Raw genomic sequence first — 23,008 nt, 5'->3', positions numbered from 1 at the left:
ACAAAACCAAACCGGGAAATCGGAAGATTTTCGGATTGTTCGGCAAAAATCTGGTGAAAAGCATTGCCCGCCGTGTCACAAGAGAAAAATAATAACTATAATAAAAATTTGAGTTTAAAACGACAAAATCAGGAGAGTTAGAAACTATAAGCAAGTAAATAAATTGCAATCTCATTATTTTAACATTTTATAACAGCTTTTTGAGCAGAGGAAATTCGGGTCAGGAAATTCGGGAGCACATTACTCCAAAACTACACACTAACATTATAATTTTTTATTAGCAATTTGTAAAGCAAGCAAATCACTATTAATATAGCACAAGATATCAAACTTTTAATTATTCTTTCATTATTAAAAAATACGTTGTACATATACATGAACCCATTTTCCCAATAAATTGTCATGATATAAATGAATCAAAATTAATTTGTCTTTTTGGCTTTTTTCTTGCACTATTTTGTTTTGAAATTAAAATTTCAATATTGTGGATGACATCGTTTTCAAAAAAATATTTTTATGTTGTTTTTATTGTTGTTCTCAATTTTTTAAAAATTGGTTATAAAAATATCACTTTATCATACAGAGTTACCCCCCTTATTTTAGTGCGTCATAATTTTTGATTTACTCACTAGAACCTTTTCTTATAATATTTTATGAAATATATAAAGGTACTTCTTTCATTTTATGTGGATGTTTTAGAGTTTTAATTACTCTGAAATTAGGACTTGTCAGTACCATACTCCCTTAAATGATGCCGAGGAAAATATATTCTTTAAATAAGACAGAAAATATCTTTAATGCAAAGCTAAGTCTTCATTATGTTCTATAGTAATCATGAGCTCTTGTAATTTAATATTTAAGTATGCCAACTAATTTGTAACATTTTTGTAGAAATAAAGCGAGGATCCTATTTGATGTACCATCTTCTACAAAGTCCAGAAAACACCAAGAACCTGGGAAAAAACTGAGACTTTTAAGACCAACTATCAAATGGAGACTTGATAAAAATGCAGTGAAAATCCAAATTCCGACTATCGTTCCGACTATCTGGTGTTTTTTGTTTGGGAGTTATAAAAGTGGGGATACAGAATTGCAATAAAACGGTCGAGAGACATTACACAAGCAATTAGTGCCGAACCCAAAATAGTAAACATAAAAATAAATGTCATATAGTAACACAACGGCTGTGGATAGTTAAATTTGAATTCGGTGCCATAACGAACCATAGCTATAGAGTAGGAAAGCAATACGCCACCTCCATCTGTGATGGCAAGTCCACAAACGAAGCGATAGAAGGGTCGCCATTTGTGATGTTTAGAAGAACAACAGAGAATAATCAAGGCCAATACATTTCCCGTTACTCCAAAAACTAGTAAAAGTGCTGCAGGAGCCGCGGATGGCCATTCCGGTCCCGGTGTAGATATTGTAAGATTTTTGTCCATCAAAGCTGATTTCAGTTCGATCGCTATATCTTCAGCTTGTTGTCTCCTAATCCTACTGGAATGATGTGCGATGAAGTGGAAAGATATATATATATATATATATATATATATATATATATATATATATATATATATATATATATATATATATATATATATATATATATATATATATATATATATATATGCCGCCTGCTGTTGCACCGGGAATTTTGTGGTGAGCAAAAGTTTCCTGTCGTAACAAACGTAAGAAAGTCCTTATACTAAGGGGAATTTTCCATTTCGTTAAATAATTAGTAAATAAATTACAAAACTTACCTTAAACTAAGTCTTAAATGCTGTTTTATTTTGAAAATTTTACTTTCATTTTCTTATTAGATAATTATGTTGACTTAAGGGGAAGAAGGACCTTGAGCTGAAAAAATACTTGTCATTCAATTATTTTTATATTTTGTATATTTCTAATTAAGTATGTCTCACATATCTTAAAGCAGAAATATCATTAGGTTTCTGACCTTATTTTCGAGATATTGGTTGACAAATACTATGTCCTACAGTATCTAAGTGGAGTTTTAATTCTCCATGTTTCTGGGCTCATTACTCTGTCCACAATGGGATTTTTTAAGCATTTATAAAAAATATGTAAGTGGACATGTATCTTTTAAAATATTTCAGAGTATGAATTGGGTTTAAAATTCAAAAAAGCAAATTTCTTCTATCAATCTGCATCTGGATAGGGAAAATTACGTACTTTTTAAGACAACCTAAACAACATAAAACGTAATTTACAAAAAATTCTATCATTCAATATTTTTAAATTTACCTTGAAATGCAAGTCCTTCGTATTATTGATTAACTGTAAAAATTTCGAATGGTGAAGCTGACCTCAATATTGCACAGGACATCGTGAAAGAAGGCATAAGCATGACAAAACCGTGTCATGTTTACATTTCTCGAGTACGGGAAAAACCAACTATGACGTCACGCGCAAGCTAAATAAGCGAAATAAGATATACCTACATAAGATTTCCGTCATCAGCAACGCAAGAATGATTTTTGTGTTCCCCATTTCTCAAAATATTTCATCACATACTGATTATGACCTGTTTTTACATAATAAATACCGCCCCTGTATTCACCGAGTATGATCTTGCTGTACTAACAGATCGTGTATGACGTCACCGACTTGTTGGACGCGCAGTTTAGGGAAACAGAGGAGTGGATCAAACAATTTCATAATTTAATGCTTAATTTTGTTTGCGGTCATTTTGATGCTTTGCATCAAATTTACTTGTTTGTCATTGAAACAATTCAACTCTTACACTATATATCAAAACACACACACACAGACACATACACCCTACAAAATAATAGATAGATCGTTCTGTGTAAATCATATACGTGCCAATTTTGATGCACCAAATGCACATTTCGACAAATTATGTCAAGTGATGCTCAAGCCGAAACGTTGGAACTCCAAAATATTTAAATAAAAAAGACTTTGAAGAGCTGAAAAAAGGGGCGCCAAAGATTGGAGCCAAATACGTCGAAGGATCAGAGCTATGCTCGAGGGAGATAATCCTTAATTTTAAAATAAATTTTTAAATTTTACCACAGCATTTAAATATATATCCGTATGTTCAAGCTAGTACCGAAGTACTTGGCTACTTGGCTGCAGAGACCTTCACGGACTAACAGTCCACCAGCAGAGGCCTCGACCCAGGGGCCATAATGTAAAACATATACGGTAACAATTTTTATGCACCAGATGCACATTTCGACAAATTATGTCTCTTCAGTGATGCTTAAGCCGAAACGTTGGAAATCCAAAATATTTTAATAAAAAAGACTTTGAAGCTCTCTCTCACATATTAAATCATATCATTTTAAACCCCCCTCCCCCTCCGCTGGATGCTTTATTGCTGATTTTTTTCACAAGCTGTAACAATAAGAGCTGTCAGTGATTTAAGTAGTCATATCCTGTAAATGTGACTTTCATTTAATAATTAACAATGGTGTTTTTTGTAGTTTGTTCGTATGAACCTGTCTGACGTCTTTCTAATTATTCATCATATTCCGCTTCTTTGTTTATTATCAAATTAACCTCAATTATATATCTATTGTGGATAATGAATTATTGACGTCCACTTGATAAGCTGAAGGTATGTCACTCGTCAGCTTTTTAGAAAATTTCAGTCAGAACCTTGAACTTCAAAACTTTTTATTACAATTCAATTTTTATAACATATTTAAATTAAACAATGCAAATTATTCAACATTCAGTTAAAAAAATGCTCACAAATTCATAAAGAAACAAGATTTATGAGGGACTATTTCTTGAGGTGGAAGGATATTTAGAAGAAAATTCTTCAAATCTACACATTTGTCAAATTTAATATCTTGGAACTTTAGCCCCGCATATTTTTACTTAGAGAATATTTTCCGTTATGATATCCTAGGAATATTAAATATAGTTCCCAATTTATAGTTTTAGAACAAATTTTACACATTCACTCAACAAACTTTGCCAAAAAATGAAGATATATTAAAGAAGTCAAGATAAAATTTATAACGTTTTTTGTACGAAAATCGCACATTTTGACCAATATCTCAAAACTCCAACTTTTTCTTTCATTATTTTAAACAACACGATACTTCCAATCAATATGCACTTAAGTCATAAAAAGTTTGATACAAGAAAATATTTTATTGCTTACTTAGATTTTTTTATACCCCAAATATGATACTTTTTAGTGCAAAAAGGTCACACAATAATTTATGTGCATCAATTTGCATGATTTGTTCAATGATAAATATTATTGAAACTATTTTACGTAAAATAAGATCATATTTATTGTCATAATTACATCTGATAAAGTATGATAAAGATTAAAGTGATTAACCAAAGAGTTACAATTTAAGTGCAAAAAGGTCAAGTTAATTGTACCGTAGCTCAGTAAAAGGCACACTGACCCCTCGTTTTCTTTCCGATTTTGAGTCATGCTATATGAGTACTTATGTAAAATATACTTCTCAAAATATCCTTCATATAACATATTTCAGGACTGATGTACCTTAAGTTGTTAGTTTGCCATCGGTGCCATTTTCTAGCATAAAATCAAAATATGAAATACAATGAAGCGCATTGAAGTGGTAAATTTTTTCGTCTGAATGGATAGTTTGCATCTTCCCCATCGAACGTCAATTTTTACATAATGTCACGCCCATTTCTTTTGAAATGAGAAAGAAATATTCGTCGTAATGCTTTAGATACCTCACTCTCTTCGTGTAGCAACATGAGTTACTCTAGTACTAAAATGGAGATTTTATGAAGTTAGGGAAGAGAGTTAGAGAATTCCCGTTTCTATAAAACAAGTATTGCAACGGATATGTGTACATAATTATGAATAAACGATAAAGATCCCTCATAATTTTGAATTTATCGTTTAATGGAGGTACCACAACACATGTTTCAGTCGAACACGTGTTTACTCGGAGTTGATGTAGACTGTCAATTTGATTGGCTATTGTATTAATAGAATACCTGTTTCACAGGCATTCGAATGAACCATTTCACCGCTTTTTTCCTTTCTAAAGAAATGAGCCTGTCATTTTGTAACAATCAACGTTCAAAAGAAAGCCCAAAACATTCCATTCAAACTGAAAATTTTACCACTTCAATGCGCTTCATTGTAGATGTGTCAGAATCTGTGGTGTCTTTTATATCGATTCAGTGAAATGTATCGAATCAATGTATGAATGAAACTGAATACTGCTAATTAATAAAACGTCGTCGACATACCTAACTTTCGAATTGAAATGGAAGGTAACATCAAGAGACTTCTTTTCAAACAGAAGTTTTTGAATAAATCCGACTTTTTAAAAATAATGTTGACTGACGTTTTTGATATAAATCGTTAGGCGATAATTTCCCTACTGAGTAAAAGTATTACTCCTTTTAAACAATCAAGAAGAAAGGCTCTCGGTGGGTGTGAACAGTTGTCAGGGGATCCTTATTCCTCCGCGGCATTTGATCCCACCTCTGATGTTTTCAGAGGTCCGTTGCTCTGCTCTCAGTTTGTATTGTTTTATTTGACTTTTGTACATGATTACTGTTCATGATTTGATTGTTTCCTTGAATATTTTTAGGTGGTGAACTGTGTACATTTCGTTCCTTGCTTATGTTTAATTCTAAGTGAAAATTATCAATGATTCTTCCTTAATGACCAATTTGTGTCCCAAAGCTACGCTCATCTTGACTTTTGATCAACACTTCGATGTCTATCTGACATTTTACTGTAAATCTCCTTATTTTAACAAAGATAAATTCTAAATCACCTCTTCATGAAATATATAGTACAGTGATAAAATATTCACTTAAGAATTTTATGTCGAACATAGCCAGTAAAATTTTCTATTTAAATTGCCATTTATTGCTAATAAACAAATAATAATCAGTCAGTTAATGCAAAATTTCAATCTAACACTATTTTTGTGACGTATAGAATTATGGTATGCTAACGTAAGTATAACTTCTGCTTTGAAAGAATATGAAAACAAATCAATCAAAAAAGGAGCACAAGTGGTGAAAACAGATTGATGGAAGACCCGGTCGCCAAAGACTACATAGATATTGTAAATGAGGAAATCCGACATCTTTTATTATCAACTTTAGAGAACTTGTGTAGAATCTGAAAGATTTTTATCAAAGTTATTTTGTAAATAACCAATCACAAGATATGAAAATTACCGAGTTCCATTTTTATTGAAGAAGCAATTGATAATATTGTCAAAAAGTCGCCTCTGATTAATTGTGAGGAATGATTGTATAAAGCGTTGAAAATTCATACATTTTGATGTTACTGATTTTTTTTATTGTGAGGAATGATTGTATAAAGCGTTGAAAATTCATACATTTTGATGTTACTGATATTTAAGAAGTTGTATTTTCAAACTTTCTAAAAGTTATTTGGATTTTTGGAGAATCCACATTTGAATTACACCACTTCATAAATATGTTGTAGCACGCTAGGACTAAAATTTCTCCTTCAAAACAATTATTATTTTTAGAGGAATGAAGATACTTGTTTGGTTGAGCACTTAATGGACTTTGTAAGAAAATAATGTGAGGATAACGAATGGTAATCATGCACAAAAGCCTAACTAAATGACTGAATTAGAAAGCAGAGTAAACAAGGATCGACCCCTAAAAATATCAAAGGGGTAATCAGGTGCCACAAAGGAATAAACATCCCTTCTCGAATGATCACACCTGCCCTTGCATGTAACATTAATGTATCTATGTACGATAAAACAAGTACACTTGGAAAAGTTAAAAATATTTAAAACTGAAACATGATTTTCAAGATTTTCATGTTTGAAAGGGAACTGTGAGTAAAAGCTGGATTAAACTGAAATTAAAACTAATTCCTCTAAAATGTCGCTGTAATAATGAGCATTACAAAGAAAAACTATATTGTTATAAGCTTTGTCAGCTGGAAACATGTGACATATTGATCATGTAGTAATAATGTAGTAACTATCATGATCAATGGTGTGCCTTTTGATGTTTTTCATAGTTTTACTTTATATCTTCATTAAATGATGCCGAGGAAAATATATTCTTTAAATAAGATCGAAAATATCTTTAATGCAAAGCTAAGCCATCATTATATTCTCTAGTAATCACGAGCTCTTGTAATTTGCCTGTTGTCATATAATATTTAAGTATGCCAACTAATTTGTAAAATTTTGTAGAACTTTTCTTTTACATATTTTGTAGAACTTTTCTTTTACATATTTGAAGGTAGGCGTGTTACTTTTCAGACCAATAAGATTTCAGCGATTTCTCTGTTACTTTCTGATTAGTTGAAGAGAAATCAAAATATTCCCCATGCCAGCTTATAAAGCTGTGTCTTTATCAGTCTTAAGAAGGTGTTGTTTTCTGACTGATCTAATTAAATTGGAAGGTCTAGCTTCCGATTGACTGAGATGAATTCAATACCTTAGAACGACTTGATATCTAGTTCTCGGTTATAAAGTTTTATATTAATTTTAGCCGAGCGACTTCAATCATATTTTGAATTAAAGGTACATTTTACATGTACGTTTACTTTAAATAAAAAATACGAGGAAAACATTTAAAAAATTTCAGCGTAAGTGCAAAATGTCCGAAATGGAATTTTATTATACATGTACACCATGTAAAATTCGAAGATAACGTCGATCAATCAAAAATTCCATAAAGAAAACGAATCGTGAACGGATCTCAAGATGTATCTAATACTGGTGCATGAAATACACAAGTTTGGTGGATAGGCAAGCTTTGCTCTATATGTTTGGTGGGTAGGCAAGCTTGTGCTCTATATGTTTGGTGGGTAGGTAAGCTTGTGCTCTGTATGTTCTCTGAAACAAAATGTGCTCTAAAATTGATGAAAATTTTAATGAAAATGAAAAAAATCAGTAATTGACAAAAAATCACTATTCATTTTGTAACAGGGATGTCAACAGTTTTTTTTTTATTATGAACTATTGCGCCCTTCTAAGAAACATCCCAAACCAGGAGCCATAAAAGGGGCTTAGCCTATCTTGTCCTTTGCGATTCCCGCTAATGACCTAGGAATGGTGGTCAAACCATGACTGAATTTCGCGATGTATAAGTTAAGTGACATATCATACTGTACTGATTTAAACACAAATATACAGTATGTTACTTATGGCGTGGTTTTCAAAAACATTCTGACAAAGTTTCTATTGATTACAAATTCACAACTTCACAGTAAAGATCATTTGGTACAGTGTTTTACTTCTACATATTGCTTATATTGATTTTTATATATGCATAATTATAAAAATATATAAAATAATCAAAATAAGTAATAATTATTCAAGAAAGCATACAGCGAAAGAAAAGTCGAAATTGAAATGATGTACAATTGTGTGCCTCCCCAATGCTGTGTTTTTTCCAAGAAGCACCCCCCCTTTTTTTTATTGACTTTAGACATAAACAAACATACATACACATACGCAGACACACCATAGCATGAAATACCAAAAAATATGAGTACACAACATATACTAAAATAATAATATAGATGACATTAATTTATCTATATGTTTATGTTTTCAAATATCTGGTTCCAGTTAATCCATCTTTTTTTTATACACATGAAGTTCATTGTTAACTTTATACAATTTTTCTTCAAAGTTATAATACACATATAAGTATTTAATGATATTTTGGATAGTTATATTTTGGTTTTTCTTGATTGTGGAAAAATGTACTGATTAATAAGTAGCAATATAAGATTAATAATTGAGTCTTCTTTAGAAGAACCAAGTTTAACTGTGCATACATCAGAATTTATTATTTTTGCCAGTTTTTTTTTTAAATATCCAATCTTCTAAAAGAGACCACAATGGGTTAACTTAAGGACAATGAAAGAAAATATGTACAATTGATTCAACATTTTGCTGACATAAAGAACATAGATTATTTTCTCTCATTTTAGACAAAAACAAATACTTATTTGTTCCAAGAATCCTATGTATGATTCTAAATTAAACCATAAAAGCCTTGTGCCTTTTGTTATTGATTGATTGATTTATTGTATATTGTTTTACGTCCCATTCGAGAATTTTTCACTCATATAGAGACGTCACCATATACCGGTGAAGGGCTTCAAATTTTGACCTTTACTCGGCACTCAGGGCCATTGAGCAGTGAGGGATCTTTATCGTGCCAACGCATGCCGTGACACGGGTACTCGGTTTTTAAGGTCTCATCCGAAGGACCCGCAACTTTCACTTCAAAGTGCCGAGCGCATGGCGAAGGAACAGTTGCTACCTATTTTTTATCGACTTAGGTCTGTCGCGGCCGAGATTCGAAATCACGACCTCCCGATCACGGAGCGAGCGCTCTACCGACTGAGCTACCGTGAACGGTACCTTTTTGTTATTGAATAATATCTTTTATGAATCAACTTCCAATTAAATTCCTGCTGTAACTGCAGTTCTTAGCCCATTTTGATTCACATTTTGGTGAAGTATATACATGTCATGACAAATATGTATCATAAATTGTTTTAAAACCTTTTTTATCTTTATTGATGATTTCCACAAATTTTGGCTGATAAGGTCTTGTGACAGAATTTATACTAATATTTCTAACATTTGACCAAGAATGCAAAATTGCACTTTTTATGCCTTCGTATAAAGTAAAAGGGACTTTTAAAGAAAATTCTTTAACAAGATCATCAAAGCACATAAAATTACCATTAGTATCAAATAAATCACCAACTACAATAAATCCCTTTTCATACAATGGCCTTAAAAACATACTTATTTTGAGTCATAATTTTATTATTATACCACAGAGGTTCCAACAGAATATCTCCTTGGTTCGAGTTACATGTTATAAGACTTAAAAATTCTGAAAATACATACAGTACTTCTTTCCAAAAGCTATTTTGTGTATTCTTTGCTTTAACTTTTGAATATTCTAGCCCCAAATGGGACAGGTTTACAATATTACATTTTGTTATTTCAGTGAACAGTGGGATCCAACTAGACTTTGTAAATAGTAATCTTCTGATCCAAGTTAATTTTAAAGATTTAATAAAACAGTCAATATTGGCCATTAAAGACTACCATTCTCTTTGGAAAGTTGCATTATTTTTCTTGAGATGTTTTTCTATTTTATTGTTCCAAATAAATTTATCAAAATGTTTTTCCAATTTTTTTATCGACTTTTTGTCTGGCTTTGGGAGAACAGTCAACAAATGTGTAAGATTTGATAAAAATAAACTCTTTATTACTGTAACTTTCCCTAATGGAAATATATTTCTTTTGACCATGATATTTTTTTCTTTTTAATGTTTTGAAAACATTTCTCAAAATTTAGCTGTTCCATATTTTTTAGGTCAGCAGTGTATGTAATGCCCAGGACTGTAAATGGTTCTACTGTCCACTGAAATCCTATATTTCAATACCTATCCATAAAGCTTTTGTATTAGAAAATTTGGTTTAAGTCCTGAAAATTTTGAAAATCGAAAAGAAGATCTAAGGCACTTTTTGGGCTTTTTTCTGAACCATCTAAAAACATTACTGCGTCTTGAAGTAAACATATTTTTTCACAATAAATGCAAAGTGAAGAAAAATGCGCCATTCGCGGATCAGACAATTAAAGTTATTACACCTAATTGATACCACGTTTCTTTATTTAATATTTTAACATATTCCATGTTTAAAATGCTTTTCAGGTCAATATCTTGTAGTTTATCATTATAACACGCATATAGATTTTTATAAAAGGTTTCAATTTCTGTTAAAATTTCAGGTTGTTCTGTTATTATATTACCACTATCTTGAACTAGTTTTGTTACTGTTTTGTTTATAAAATTTCTTTTTTCCAAACTTCAAAAATACTTACAGCTTATCCCCTTCTTCTATCCACTTAGCTTTCGTTCTCACAAACAGACCTTTAATGTATTCTTTTCGTATACTTTTTGAATGTACGTTACAACGTTTCTATAATTTCGGGTGAATTATCAGTGTTTCTATTACATTCTAACTGAGATATTTCTTCTTCGAATTTTTTTTATTTTCTTTTCTTTTTTCTTTCTTGAACAATAACTAATTGTACCCCTCTTATGCTTTATAGTAATACCTCAAATAATTGTTCGTCGTCAATTTGGAAAGAAAGAATTTCATTTTCTATATCATTAATAGCAATAGGATTGTATGGAGAAGCCATATATTGTTTTATGAGTATAATAATTATGTCCTTTACAAGCTCTATATATTTCTTATAAGTAAGCAAGGAACTGTTAAATTTCCAACATTCTTTCCCTTTTACAAAATTTAAAAAAGATATAAACAGCTCAACAATACAAAGGTCTGATTTGTAGCCGGGACTCATATTAACTTTTTCTACAAAAGCCATTAATTCATTTGATATTAAGAAAAAATCTAGTCTAGCTTTTTTATTGGATTATTTTTAAACCATATATGCCTTCGAAGTGTCTCATATTTCGCCCTCCAGGGATCTGTAAGATTGTTTGCTTCCTTTATGTTTAAAACAACATCTCTAGATTTTTTATTGTTGACTTCATTATTATTGTAATAGTCTAGATTTGGGTCCTGAACAAGATTAAGGTCACCAGCAGTGATAACAAATTCACCATCAAAATTTGAAATGATATCAGAAATAGATTGAAAAAAAACTGGACAGTCCTTGTTTGGACCATATATGTTAATAAGTAAAAAAATCATATTTGTTACACACATCAAGTATAATATAGTTTTCCTCCTCATCTCTCAATTCACTTTTAACATTATGTTCGAAATTATTATTTAGGAGTATTGCTGTGCCTCTGGCATCAGATTTTCCGGGAGAAAAAAAACGTTGAATCCCCAAAAAGCTCTTATTTGTTCATAAGCTTTTACAGTAAAATGTGTACATGTATCTTGTAAGAAATAGATTGAATATTGCTTTTGTTTAAGGAGGTTCAATACATCTTTTCTTTTCTCTATAGAACCTAGCCCTCTGCAATTGAAGGACATCATCTTAATGCTCATTGTTTAATTCAGAAGAAAGAGGGAAAAAAAAACAATTTTGGGTGAGTATTTGGACATCTGATTTGAGGATACATGAGTACAAATATAACCCTCCAGACGCAACAAGTACATGCATACAAAAAAAAAATAAAACGACACATATCGACACACACACAAAAAAAACATATCCACACACAAAAAAAAAAGAAAAAAGACAACTCCCCTTTTTACTTAACAATTACTATCTGAAAAGAAAATGTCCCAATTATTAATTTTCAAAGTCTGGTAAAGTTTTAATCGCCGCATTAAAGAGAACCGTTTCCTTTCGTTGTTTTAACTGTCTGAAGCCCTATGCAAGCCGTAGATTGTCCAAATTAGGCATGTTTGGACCACTCGATCGCCGTTAATATAAAATCTTTAAACATTTTCGAAGTTTTGAGAATACTAGACGTATATGATAGCCGGACTTATGACCGAGACAATAATTAACTATCGCTGTCTTCCGTTGGATGTTTTTTCTTTCTTTCTTTTTTGTGAATGAAATATATGAAGATAACGAGCAGTATTCAGGCTCGAAAGTCCATCAAACAATACAAAATAGGAGCAGAGCAAACACGGACCTCCAAACATCAGAGGTGGAATCAGGTGCCATGGAGGAGTGAGCATCCCCTGCCGACCTGTCACACCCGCCGTGTGCTCCTTGTCATGATCGGGAAATAACGGTAAAATCCATCGACAATTCAGTGTGTAAATAATGGCCTCACAATTTGTATGAAAAACGTCAGTCAGCATTTGACTCAATGATAAATCGTACTTGCTGACAAGGTCATTGTATCGACCATAGAACTTACGAAATGATGACTTTAAACGAGACAGCTGATATTCTTGTTTCATCAACTTGTTTGTCAATAATTTACCTCGTTTTAGAAATTGTACATACGTAGAGCATGCTCTTGCGTATCGAATCAACTGAGAGATATTTACCCCGTATGCAGATGATGAAGGTATATTGCTGCATAAGTAAGGGAAGTTGACGATTGAAAAGTTAAAGTCATCACGTTTATCATAAAGCTTGGTTGTTAGATTACCATAACGTCTTTTTCAAGTAAAATATCCAAATATGAAACAGATGTGTCAGACTCTGTGGTATCTTTTATCTCAAGCTCACAAGGATATATCGTATCGACATAAGAATGGAAATAGCCATTGTTAATTGACAATACGTCGTCGATATATCTAAATGTCGAGTTGAAGGCAAGTGTTTTCTTCTTTTCACGTACAAGATTTTGGACGAATTCCGCTTCATATTAATACAAAAAAAGGTCTGCTAATAATGGGGCGCACTTGGTACCCATGGGAATTCCAATAGATTGTTGGAAGACCTGGTCTCCAAAAACCACATAGATATTGTCACTCAGAAACTCGAGCATCTTTTTAATGTCAACTTCAGAGAATACATCTTATGAATACGAAAAAAAGACGTGACCTACATCCCTCCTGACTCCGAAGCGGAGATTCCCATACGTTGAAAACGTCTCCCCCATACTTTTTTTTAGCGACTTCCCCGCGTTACCCGTTGTATACGGTGATTCATGGCGATTTTAGGGAATTATTCACATCTAAAGATCTAATTTTATATAGTGAAAAATCAGTCTAGGGGTAAAATAATTCATAATAACCGGGGTTCTTAATGTCCATATTAAGAAGTTCATTGGGATTTATAGATATAGTTTCTTATGACCGGGGTTCCTTGTATTCGTATAAGGAATTTCTTAAGTATATACATGTAATTGTGACATATAGTTCCTTATATCCATATTAATTAAGTTCTTCTCATGTTTACATATACATTGGGACACATAGACATAGATATACACATAGACATTGATATACAGTGAATCAATATTAAGAAGTTTTTAAGTTACATTCATTGGAACATTTATAGTTCCTTAAAACCGGGGTTCATTTTATAGTATATTGAGCAAACTATCGTTGACCCAATTTTATGAATAATTAGTATGCGAGTCTAGTTATGGATTTTGAAGAAACAAATCATTCCTCGTGAATTATCGACCATATGCTGGTATAAAATGTGCCATCCTTCTTTCAACTGAACAGCGACACAGATTTCCAGAAAAGTTTTAAATCGTAGTCATTAGTAATTCATAAGTACCGGTAATTGCCATTTGGGAATGAATTCCAATGAACAAAGACATTCATGACTACAACTAACTCTATAGAGGTGGATTTTATTTGACTTAAAACTTCTCCATTCTTATGTGTATGGTTGGATGTGAAATGATATGTAATTTTTTTTTTTAAATTACTGTTACTCAGTTTTTTCTTGGCAAACTGTTAAAATTATTCCCCAGCACTTACCATACTATCTGTCCTGTTACTAGTATATTTTGAAGGAAAAATATATTTAATATCAATCTTTTATAAAATGAAATTCTCATAGAAGTTCGCATTGTTGTACAGTGATGCTGGATGTTAGCGATTTATCTCTGTTTATCCCAATCAACAGAATTCGTGTACTAATGTTAGACGACGATCAAATCGGGTTAACGTTAACAAAAGACAGTGTCGTGATAAAATACATGATTTTTATATTGTAAAGTTGGTGCAATTTCCGGTAATGATCTTAAATATCTCATTTTAATATAGCGAAAAATCAGTTCTAGGTATAATCAATCCATAACAGGGACACAGCTACCAAATTCCAATTTAAGCAGATGCAGGTCTCCCAAATCCAGTTAAAGCGACACCGTGACGCACAAACAGGAAAACTGACAAACACAGAATTTTTGCATGACCCGTGCAAATTTGGTCAATTCCAGAAAGTATTAGGTTTCAGAAAATTACAGGTTTTGGAACCTAAAATATCTACTTTTATGGAGAAAAATAATTTTTGTATGGCCCAACACGAAAATATTGTTTTACACGTCGTCATTATATCTGAATGTCGAATTGAAGGCCACAGCAAGAGACTTCTTTTCATGTGGAAGTTTTTGAATAAATTCTGCCTTATAAGAATAAAAAACAGGTCTGCCAAAATAGGCACAATAATTACCCAAGGGAACGTATCGTTGGGAGACCTAGTTGCCAAAGATTATACAGATATTGTCAATGAGAAACTCAGGCATCTTTTTAAATATCAACTGCGAAGTACTTTTGTGTAGAGTCAGAATGTTTTTTACAAAAAAAATACATGTAACAAGGTATTTTAATTAACCGCAAATTTTCCTTTTTTTCTTGAAGTGGCAGTCGTGTTAAAAATGACCAAAAAAAAATTAAAAGATAACTTTTTAGCTCACCTGAGCCGAAGGCTCAAGTGAGCTTTTCTGATCACATTTTGTCCGGCGTCCGTCTGCCCGTCTGTCCACTTTTCACATTTTCGACTTCTTCTCAAGAACCACTGGGCCAATTTCAACCAAACTTGCCACAAAGTATCCTTAGGTAAATTGAATTCAAATTTGTTCTAATGAAGAGTCCGCAGTACAGTTAAGGCAACATTTTCTATAAAAAGGCACCAAAAACAAGACACTTAAAATTCAACCGTCTTATTTTTTAGCATGAAACTCTATCTGAAATATCTTAATGGCTTTATGAAGAGTTTATCCATCGCTTTTCACATCGGTATTTTTTGTCATCATGTGACCCTCTACAGTCACGTGAGCTCCGATTTTAGGTCAAAATATGAAATGTCAAATTTAACCAAAAAGTGCAAGGGCAAGGCAAACAATATTTGAACTGTGCAATGTTTCATTGTGTCCTTTGGTATCTATCCTATCGAAAAACTGATGCTCATTCAGTCAGATTTCTGAGATATTTAAGTTATTCATTGAAAACGAACACCAGTATTCAAAAATAGGGTATTTTTCGTCATTTAATCGGAAATTTTAAATTGCCAAATGAATTACAAAGAAATGAGCATCACTTTTTAAAAACTATACAGTAAAATAAAGAATTTAAAATAAAAACCTACCTCTTGGGTTGTCGCCTTGCCCTTGCACTTTTTGATTAAAAATTGAAATCTTAACACATTCATTCTAAATATAGTTTTCAAACGCATCATTGACCCAGCATGGGAGATAACTCTGTGGTACTTAATAGAGTTTGTGTACCTCGCAAATTTTAAACAAATAATACCTACGGACTGTGTTGGGCTTTATTTCACTAAATCAAAACGGTATGCATAAAAAAAAATCCGTGACTTTACTTTGTTTTGTATATCTTCGTTCTTTTATACGCTACACAAGACGTATTTGACACCTACCGCATTTCCTCCGTTCGTCAACAAAATGTTTGATAAAACAACGTATTGTTTACAGTAAAATATCGAACGAAAGACTGAAAAATGGGAAAAACTTTTGGCGCGTCACTGTACGTTGTCAATGTAAACAATAAGGACGTCTATATTTAGAGTTCGATGTACAACCTGGAGAAGTTAGGTTTTTGCCTTAATATTAACATAAGATGCCTTTTTATAAACTTAACAACCCCAAAACATCTCAGTTAAACCTTTTTACAACAGACCTTCAGAAATTTAGACGTTTTATGTGTACATTTGCCTGAGTTTTGCTTGTTCCCGAATTGTTGCCTGGAATGAAAACGAAAGTTAAAAAGGTAGTCGCGGATACGAATTTTTTACAAATGAGTTATTAAAGTAATGCATTTTATCATTTAGATTTCTATAAAATTAACATGTATTCAATTGTTATTTATTTTCTACGAATATAATCAAATTACCAAGCTAATATTCCATTCCCCTCACGTCAAGATCCGTATAGCAGACGACTGATAATATCAGAATTTGTAAAAATTCAATGTGGCCACAGCCCACGGCCAGAACGAAACCTGTATAAATCAATCCCTTTTATGTTATAGTATTTCTGGTTAAAATATCTTCGTGGCCGATGCGTGTGGCCACATCGAATTTTCCCAAAAACCGGGTGAAAAGTGAAGAACATTGCTTGTTTTCCGGAAACGGCATAGGTTTGGATATTACATAGCAGCATAAGAGGCTTGGATCCGCCCAAACATTTACATATACAAGGACTTAGGATCATAAACTTTATAAATATACATTGTTAGTGAGGATACGCAAACTTTATTTTTTAAGCATTTTGCAGGGCCTGTTGACATTAGCTAACGTACCTAGCTCTTTGCCGCAACATCCATCATGTAAATCAATTGGAAAATGCCAATGGTTAAAAATATTGAATGCTTCAGTCATTTGTAATAAACAATAGACAGCCCCTTTCAATGATAAAATATTTATGCTCTCCCAGTAGACACACAGAAGAAATATCTCCAACAGAACTTAGGTTTGTTTTGTTTTTTGTTTTTTTTTTTTACATATGTGATTCTTTTAGTTATCAAACCTTCAACTGTTTAGGGATTCTAGACTACGTTAAAAGTTTTAAGAACAGTAGGAAGGGATTGGGGTGCTTATACTCCTGTATTAATAACCTGTTTTCCTTTCTACATATGTAACCCCCCCCCCCACTTCGACCTTCCCCATCACCAGTTTGCCTCTTGCTTCTTTGATACCATATACCTTACATGTTAAAAATAAATTACTAAACAGTGTTTACATCAGGTTTTACTTATTTGGGTATTGTAGCACAAATCACATTGGGGGAGGGGGTGGGGGGTGGGGGGCTTTAGTCTCATTTTTTAGTTATTATCAATCCAGGCGCAAACAAGATAATCATAGTAAAAACTTTGTAACCAACTGAAGAAACAGATACTCTGTTAAAGAACAGATGAACACAATATACATGCTGAAATTTAGATCTTGTTGATGCCCAAAAACACAGACAGGCGCGTAGCCAGAATGGAAGTAAATTAATGTACACAGAGAACGGCTGGGGTCCGCTTTGAGACCCCCAGTGGGTTGAGTGCGAAGCCCTGATGAGGGCACAGGGGGGAAGTCCCTGGAAGCTCATGGGTTTTACCAAATATTTCATTCAAAATCATGCCATTTCGATTTTCTTTAGAAAGTACAAGACAGTAATATTGTTTTTAACACAAAGTTAAATACTTCAATGCAAATTCATTGTACATGTAGAGGCTGAATATTTTTTTTTAAAAGATATATTGGTATCATCTACTCTTTTTTAACTTTCAGCAACAAATATAATTAATTTCAATTCTTAACAAAAATAATGTTATATATCAAATCATATACTAGTGGATCACAACATTCAACGGTTGATATTTTCTCAAAGATCTTTAAAAAAATATCAATGTGTTGTTAATGAATGTTTTATTTGGTGTTGGCAATGATTAAATAAAACATTACAATTTTTTTTTATAAAGACATGGTAATATAAAATTGAATTTGAATCGAAACAGTATGAGATAAAATATTTTGAAACACAAATATTTGCTGGATGGTATTGATATTTTTTCTCTTGTAATAAATCTCTCCTCCCCCCCCCCTTTTTTTTTTTATTTGAAAACGATGTGTACGCACCTGCGTATTTGCGTATAAGCAGCTACGCACCTGTCAGAATACATGCAAGTAAAGATATTCAAATCTTAACATCCTTCAAACTTTCACACCATTGTACTGTTAAAAATTCAAAGTATTATTTATGTAGAAAATTTATTTAATTAAAAACAGCGTTTCAAATTCAAAGGCAGGCTGTGAAGGGATTTCTGAGCAGGTGCAAAATATTTTAAACAGTCCACAGTTCAAACAGTTCTTCTGGATGAAATCAATTCTGAGAACAAAATGAAATGCCATTATGGAAAGTTCACTGGTGTTTTAAAAACGTGATACTCAAAACAATGCATTGATTAACATGGAAAGCATATACATGTATATATTTTTAACTCTACTGTTTTTATTATCAAAACATTTCAATAATCTTGCTAAGAATATGTATTATGGTTTATAGCTAATAGGGAGAATACCTTTTTATTTTATTGGTGCAAACATTTGCTGCCTGAATGAATTGTTCAAATTGTTTGGGAGTAGCTACAACACAATATATATGTAATGAGTGAAATACATAATGATTACTACTGTAGAATGAAATAACATTGCATTGTGCAAAACAAACCATACTATACTATATTTTCTGAAATTCATAAAATAATTGGAAACAAACTTTTGATACAAAACTTTTCTGGAAAATTGAAACCTATGACATTTGCAAAAATAGAATTGGTAGCTATTCTTAATTCAAGTAAAAAAAAAATAATATCAATATACTAGAGATAACATTTAATCCTTTCACCTATACAAAATTAAAAAAAAAATTAACACTGGCATATTATAAAATTAATGTGAAATGATTTAGTAGTGATCATACCCAGTGGAGAAATTGATGCATCTGTTTTGTTAGTTCTGGCTGATGTAAATGCCAGTTTTAACCAGTTCTGTGACAGCTACAATGATAAAAGAATTATACATATAAAGAGTTTATAAATACACATGTACATGTATATACAAATAAGACTGACTTTATGTACATGTAGTCAGACGAATGAAAATTCAAATATTTTATCTTCATTAATGTAGAAATTCTACAAGTTTACAACCTAGTGATACAGATAGATAAAACTTCTACGAATGAATTTAAAATATGAAGCACCGGTAAAAACTGAAATCTTAACATTCATATATTTTTGATTGCCAGAGGTATAAATTAAAATTTATTGGCCGCTCTTAAACTTTTGTATGTACAGTGCACATACATTTTACACTGTGCAGTTTGACTTCACAAATACATGTACATTGTAAGTGTGACTGCATCTAAATTATAATTTGATATCATGACATGCTGAGCTTATATTATGTAACATGTTTGTACATGTATGCCATTAAAGGACAACATCATTGCATGTTTAAAAGTGTGCAACTTTCATAATGTTTGGGGGGGGGGGGGATCTAATTATAATTTGATATCATGACATGCTGTGCTTATATTATGTAACATGTTTGTACATGTGTGCCAAAGAACAACATCATTGCATGTTTAAAAGTGTGCAACTTTCATAATGTTTGTGTGTGTGTGTGTGGGGGGGGGGGGATACACACAAGGCACTGCATTACAGTTTGTGACGGACTGTAATAATACATCTTATTTTACATGTTCACGGTTATTTTACATCGATGTAAAGAATAGTATGTCTGCATGTTTATACCTATGCGCATACACACCTTAATGAACAGAAAGGGACCTAGGGAGGTAGTGCGGATCGTCTCAGTTTTCCATGATTTTCCGAAATAACGTTAAAGTAACTACCGGGGGGTGTAGTACTTATAACAATCTTTATTAGCAACTATATACCAATATACAATATACAGATCCGTAGGTTCTGGCCCGGGCCGACTCCCCGCTCCGCTGCTGTCCCTGACACGTCCTGTCAGCTCGGCATCCACGTGTAGAAGAGGTCCGTGCGACTGTCCCGCCGTCTGAAGTAATACAGACAGTAAGTCGTACCACGGGACAGTCGCACAGATACTACACTCCCCCTGTTTTCTTTGAAAGGCTGGAGTCTACCACAGGAAAGAGGGTCCGGAACCATCTCCAACGTTGGGGCACTGTAAACACCCTCCCGGGCTTACTGCCCAAGAAATACAAGAGCCAGAGCAAGCTCCAGACAAAAACCTCACCCAGGATTAATCCTAGGTAACAAGTCCGGGATTACTCTCAACCAGGTGGTATGTCCGGGATAATTCCAAGACAATCATCCTACATCTGTTTAACGATAACCGAGTGGGCCAAGGTCATCAGGCCCACTCACTACTGAGAAACTGTGACACCAGTCACACCATCAGGCCCTGGAGGGTAAACTCACCCTCCGGCGTCGCCCACGCCTCTGCCTTGATCTGTATAAACGACATGCAATGTTCTCTGGTGTCGCACTGTCAGACGACAAGGGACTGCCAGAATCATATGGGGTTGTCCCCACTTCCGCAACATGGTCCTTCATGACCCCATCTATATCTACCTCTAAGGTGGGGCCTTTGTCCACAGAACTCAGTGATCCCACAGAAACTAGACCATAGGCCGCCTCATTCGAAGGTTGGGCTGGTCTTGGGGAGAGAGGTGTAACACCGATATCCTCAACTGCAGCATCCAATAGAGACTCCTCCACCATCTCCACTTCCAGGCATGGCACGCACAGGCTAACAGCAAAGCCTTGAGATTGGCGTGACTGCCCAGTTTGTATACAGGTCTCCTTCCCCTCATTCTGGGGTGACACCTGATCAGAACTACCAGGGCTGGTCCTCCCAAAGACCTGAAACTCCCTAGTCCTATCCCGGAGTGGAGTGGGGGGCAACAAGCTTCCCCACTTCCTCGTCCAAAGATGCCTCTTCCTCCTCAGCCGAGAATAGCTCTGGTGAATGGGGTGTCTCAAAGCAGACCCTTAGCCTGCGCCGCATACAGGAGGGGGGTTGACTAGCCCCCTGCTCCTTACTCTCCGAGTCTGTCCTCTCTGGGGACTGCTCTGGGTTCATAAATCGAACTGCCTGGGAGGGCCCTCTCTGGGATCCAGGCCTTTCACTCCTAGGTCCCCTCTCCTGGGACTCAGGCCTACGATACCTCTCACCAAGGGGTCCCTTCATCCGGGCTCCGCCCCGCGGCCCATCAGTAGCTACTAACTTCCCAGCAGCTTGGGTGGGGCAATCTCTACGGAAATGCCCCACCTCTCCACACTTAAAACACACAGTGGGCTTCGGGTCTCGCTCTGCCAATCTGGGTGGCTGGGTACCAGACCACTGGGGTTTAGGGAGGGGGGCAGATCCTGTCTGCTTAACAGCTTGTTCCAACTTTTCCATTCTGCTCCGGAGGGCTTCCAGCTCCTCCCCAGCAGCAACATTTACCGTCCCGGGATCGTCCTGTTCGGCGTCCTCATCGGAGATGACCTTCCGCACGCAGCTCTTTCTTGGTCTTAGGCCTATGTAGCCGGGAGTGCTGGTAGTACTGCATTCGCTCCACGGCTTCATCCACGGTCCTGGGATGCCCGTTGAGCGCGTAAAGGCCAGCGTCTCGGTCCTCGGCTGTCCGGCACACAAGGGAAGGCTCGCGTAGCCAAGGTCAGCACCCTGTCTGCCCACTGACGAAGTGACTCTCCTGGATTCTGATTGGCAGCCTGGAAGTTGAGTTGATGAGTGAGATCGGGGGCAGAGGAGCCAAAACGCTTCTCAAATCTCTGCAAGATCTCACCTAGGCGGAGCCGGCTACTGGTTTCTAACAGCAAGATGTAGTATTCGCTTGCTGCCCCTTCAAGGGAAAAACAAAACTGGTCGTGCTGCTCTTCCTCTGTCCATAGCTGGCTGCGAGATAACCTAACGAACTTGTGCAAAAATGCCTTCCAGCTGGTCTTACCATCATACCTAAGGTCCTTATACCGGGGCTTACCCCCAGTGGCTGCCCTACCTGGGTATGGTGTGGTGCCCTGGTAACCAGGTGAGCCATAATGTATTGGTGTACTAAAGTTGCAAGCCTGGTTAGCCGGGACTGACTGACTAGCATAGTATCCCGGATGGGCTGCCCCATACAAGTTAGGTTGAACATGTGCTATCCTCTCCCCCTCCCTTCCAAAATGGCAGGCTGGGGTATTGGGATGGGCAGGACTACAAGTCATTGACACAGGAACACTATGGTGCTGCAGTGCACTGGGCATAGCCATACCATGGAGTGTGGCTGGAGTACTCTCGCCTTCATACAACACAGACTGGGAGTGCTCGGGTACTGGGGGTTGGGCATGCCTACCCCCAGGACTGATGTACACTGATGGGGGCGCATGGTAAGGTGTGCTTGTGGAACTAGCATACAATAATGAAGGTTGGGGTCTGGTAACAGTCACACCAGTGTCTAAAGCATTTACTTGTGATTGAACTATTGCTGGTGACACTCCAAAATTTACAGGGGCTGGGGCAGATATAGTGCGTGGCATTGAGCTCCGGGGTTGCAAATCATCCCCAGGGAGAGAGGGTGCACCAAAATCTGCTAGTCTAGGTTGGCTTTGTATGGGTGCAG

General features: G+C 34.7%; 1 protein-coding gene and 1 pseudogene across 1 annotated transcript in view; both read right to left on the bottom strand.

Moving 5' to 3' along the window:
* Positions 1-23,008, bottom strand: part of LOC133204607 (ADP-ribosylation factor-binding protein GGA1-like) — a 261,424-nt gene that overhangs the window by 121,203 nt on the left and 117,213 nt on the right. The window lies entirely within an intron of this gene.
* Positions 850-21,122, bottom strand: LOC133202894 (prostaglandin E2 receptor EP3 subtype-like; annotated as a pseudogene).

The sequence above is a fragment of the Saccostrea echinata genome, unplaced genomic scaffold (genome assembly GCF_033153115.1).
Source record: "Saccostrea echinata isolate AGI-Se365-2 ecotype Australia unplaced genomic scaffold, CSIRO_AGI_Sech_v1 ptg000002l, whole genome shotgun sequence".
NCBI classification, from domain to species: domain Eukaryota; kingdom Metazoa; phylum Mollusca; class Bivalvia; order Ostreida; family Ostreidae; genus Saccostrea; species Saccostrea echinata.
Note: the sequence above shows the minus strand (reverse complement) of the source record. Positions and strands in the feature narration are given on the sequence as shown.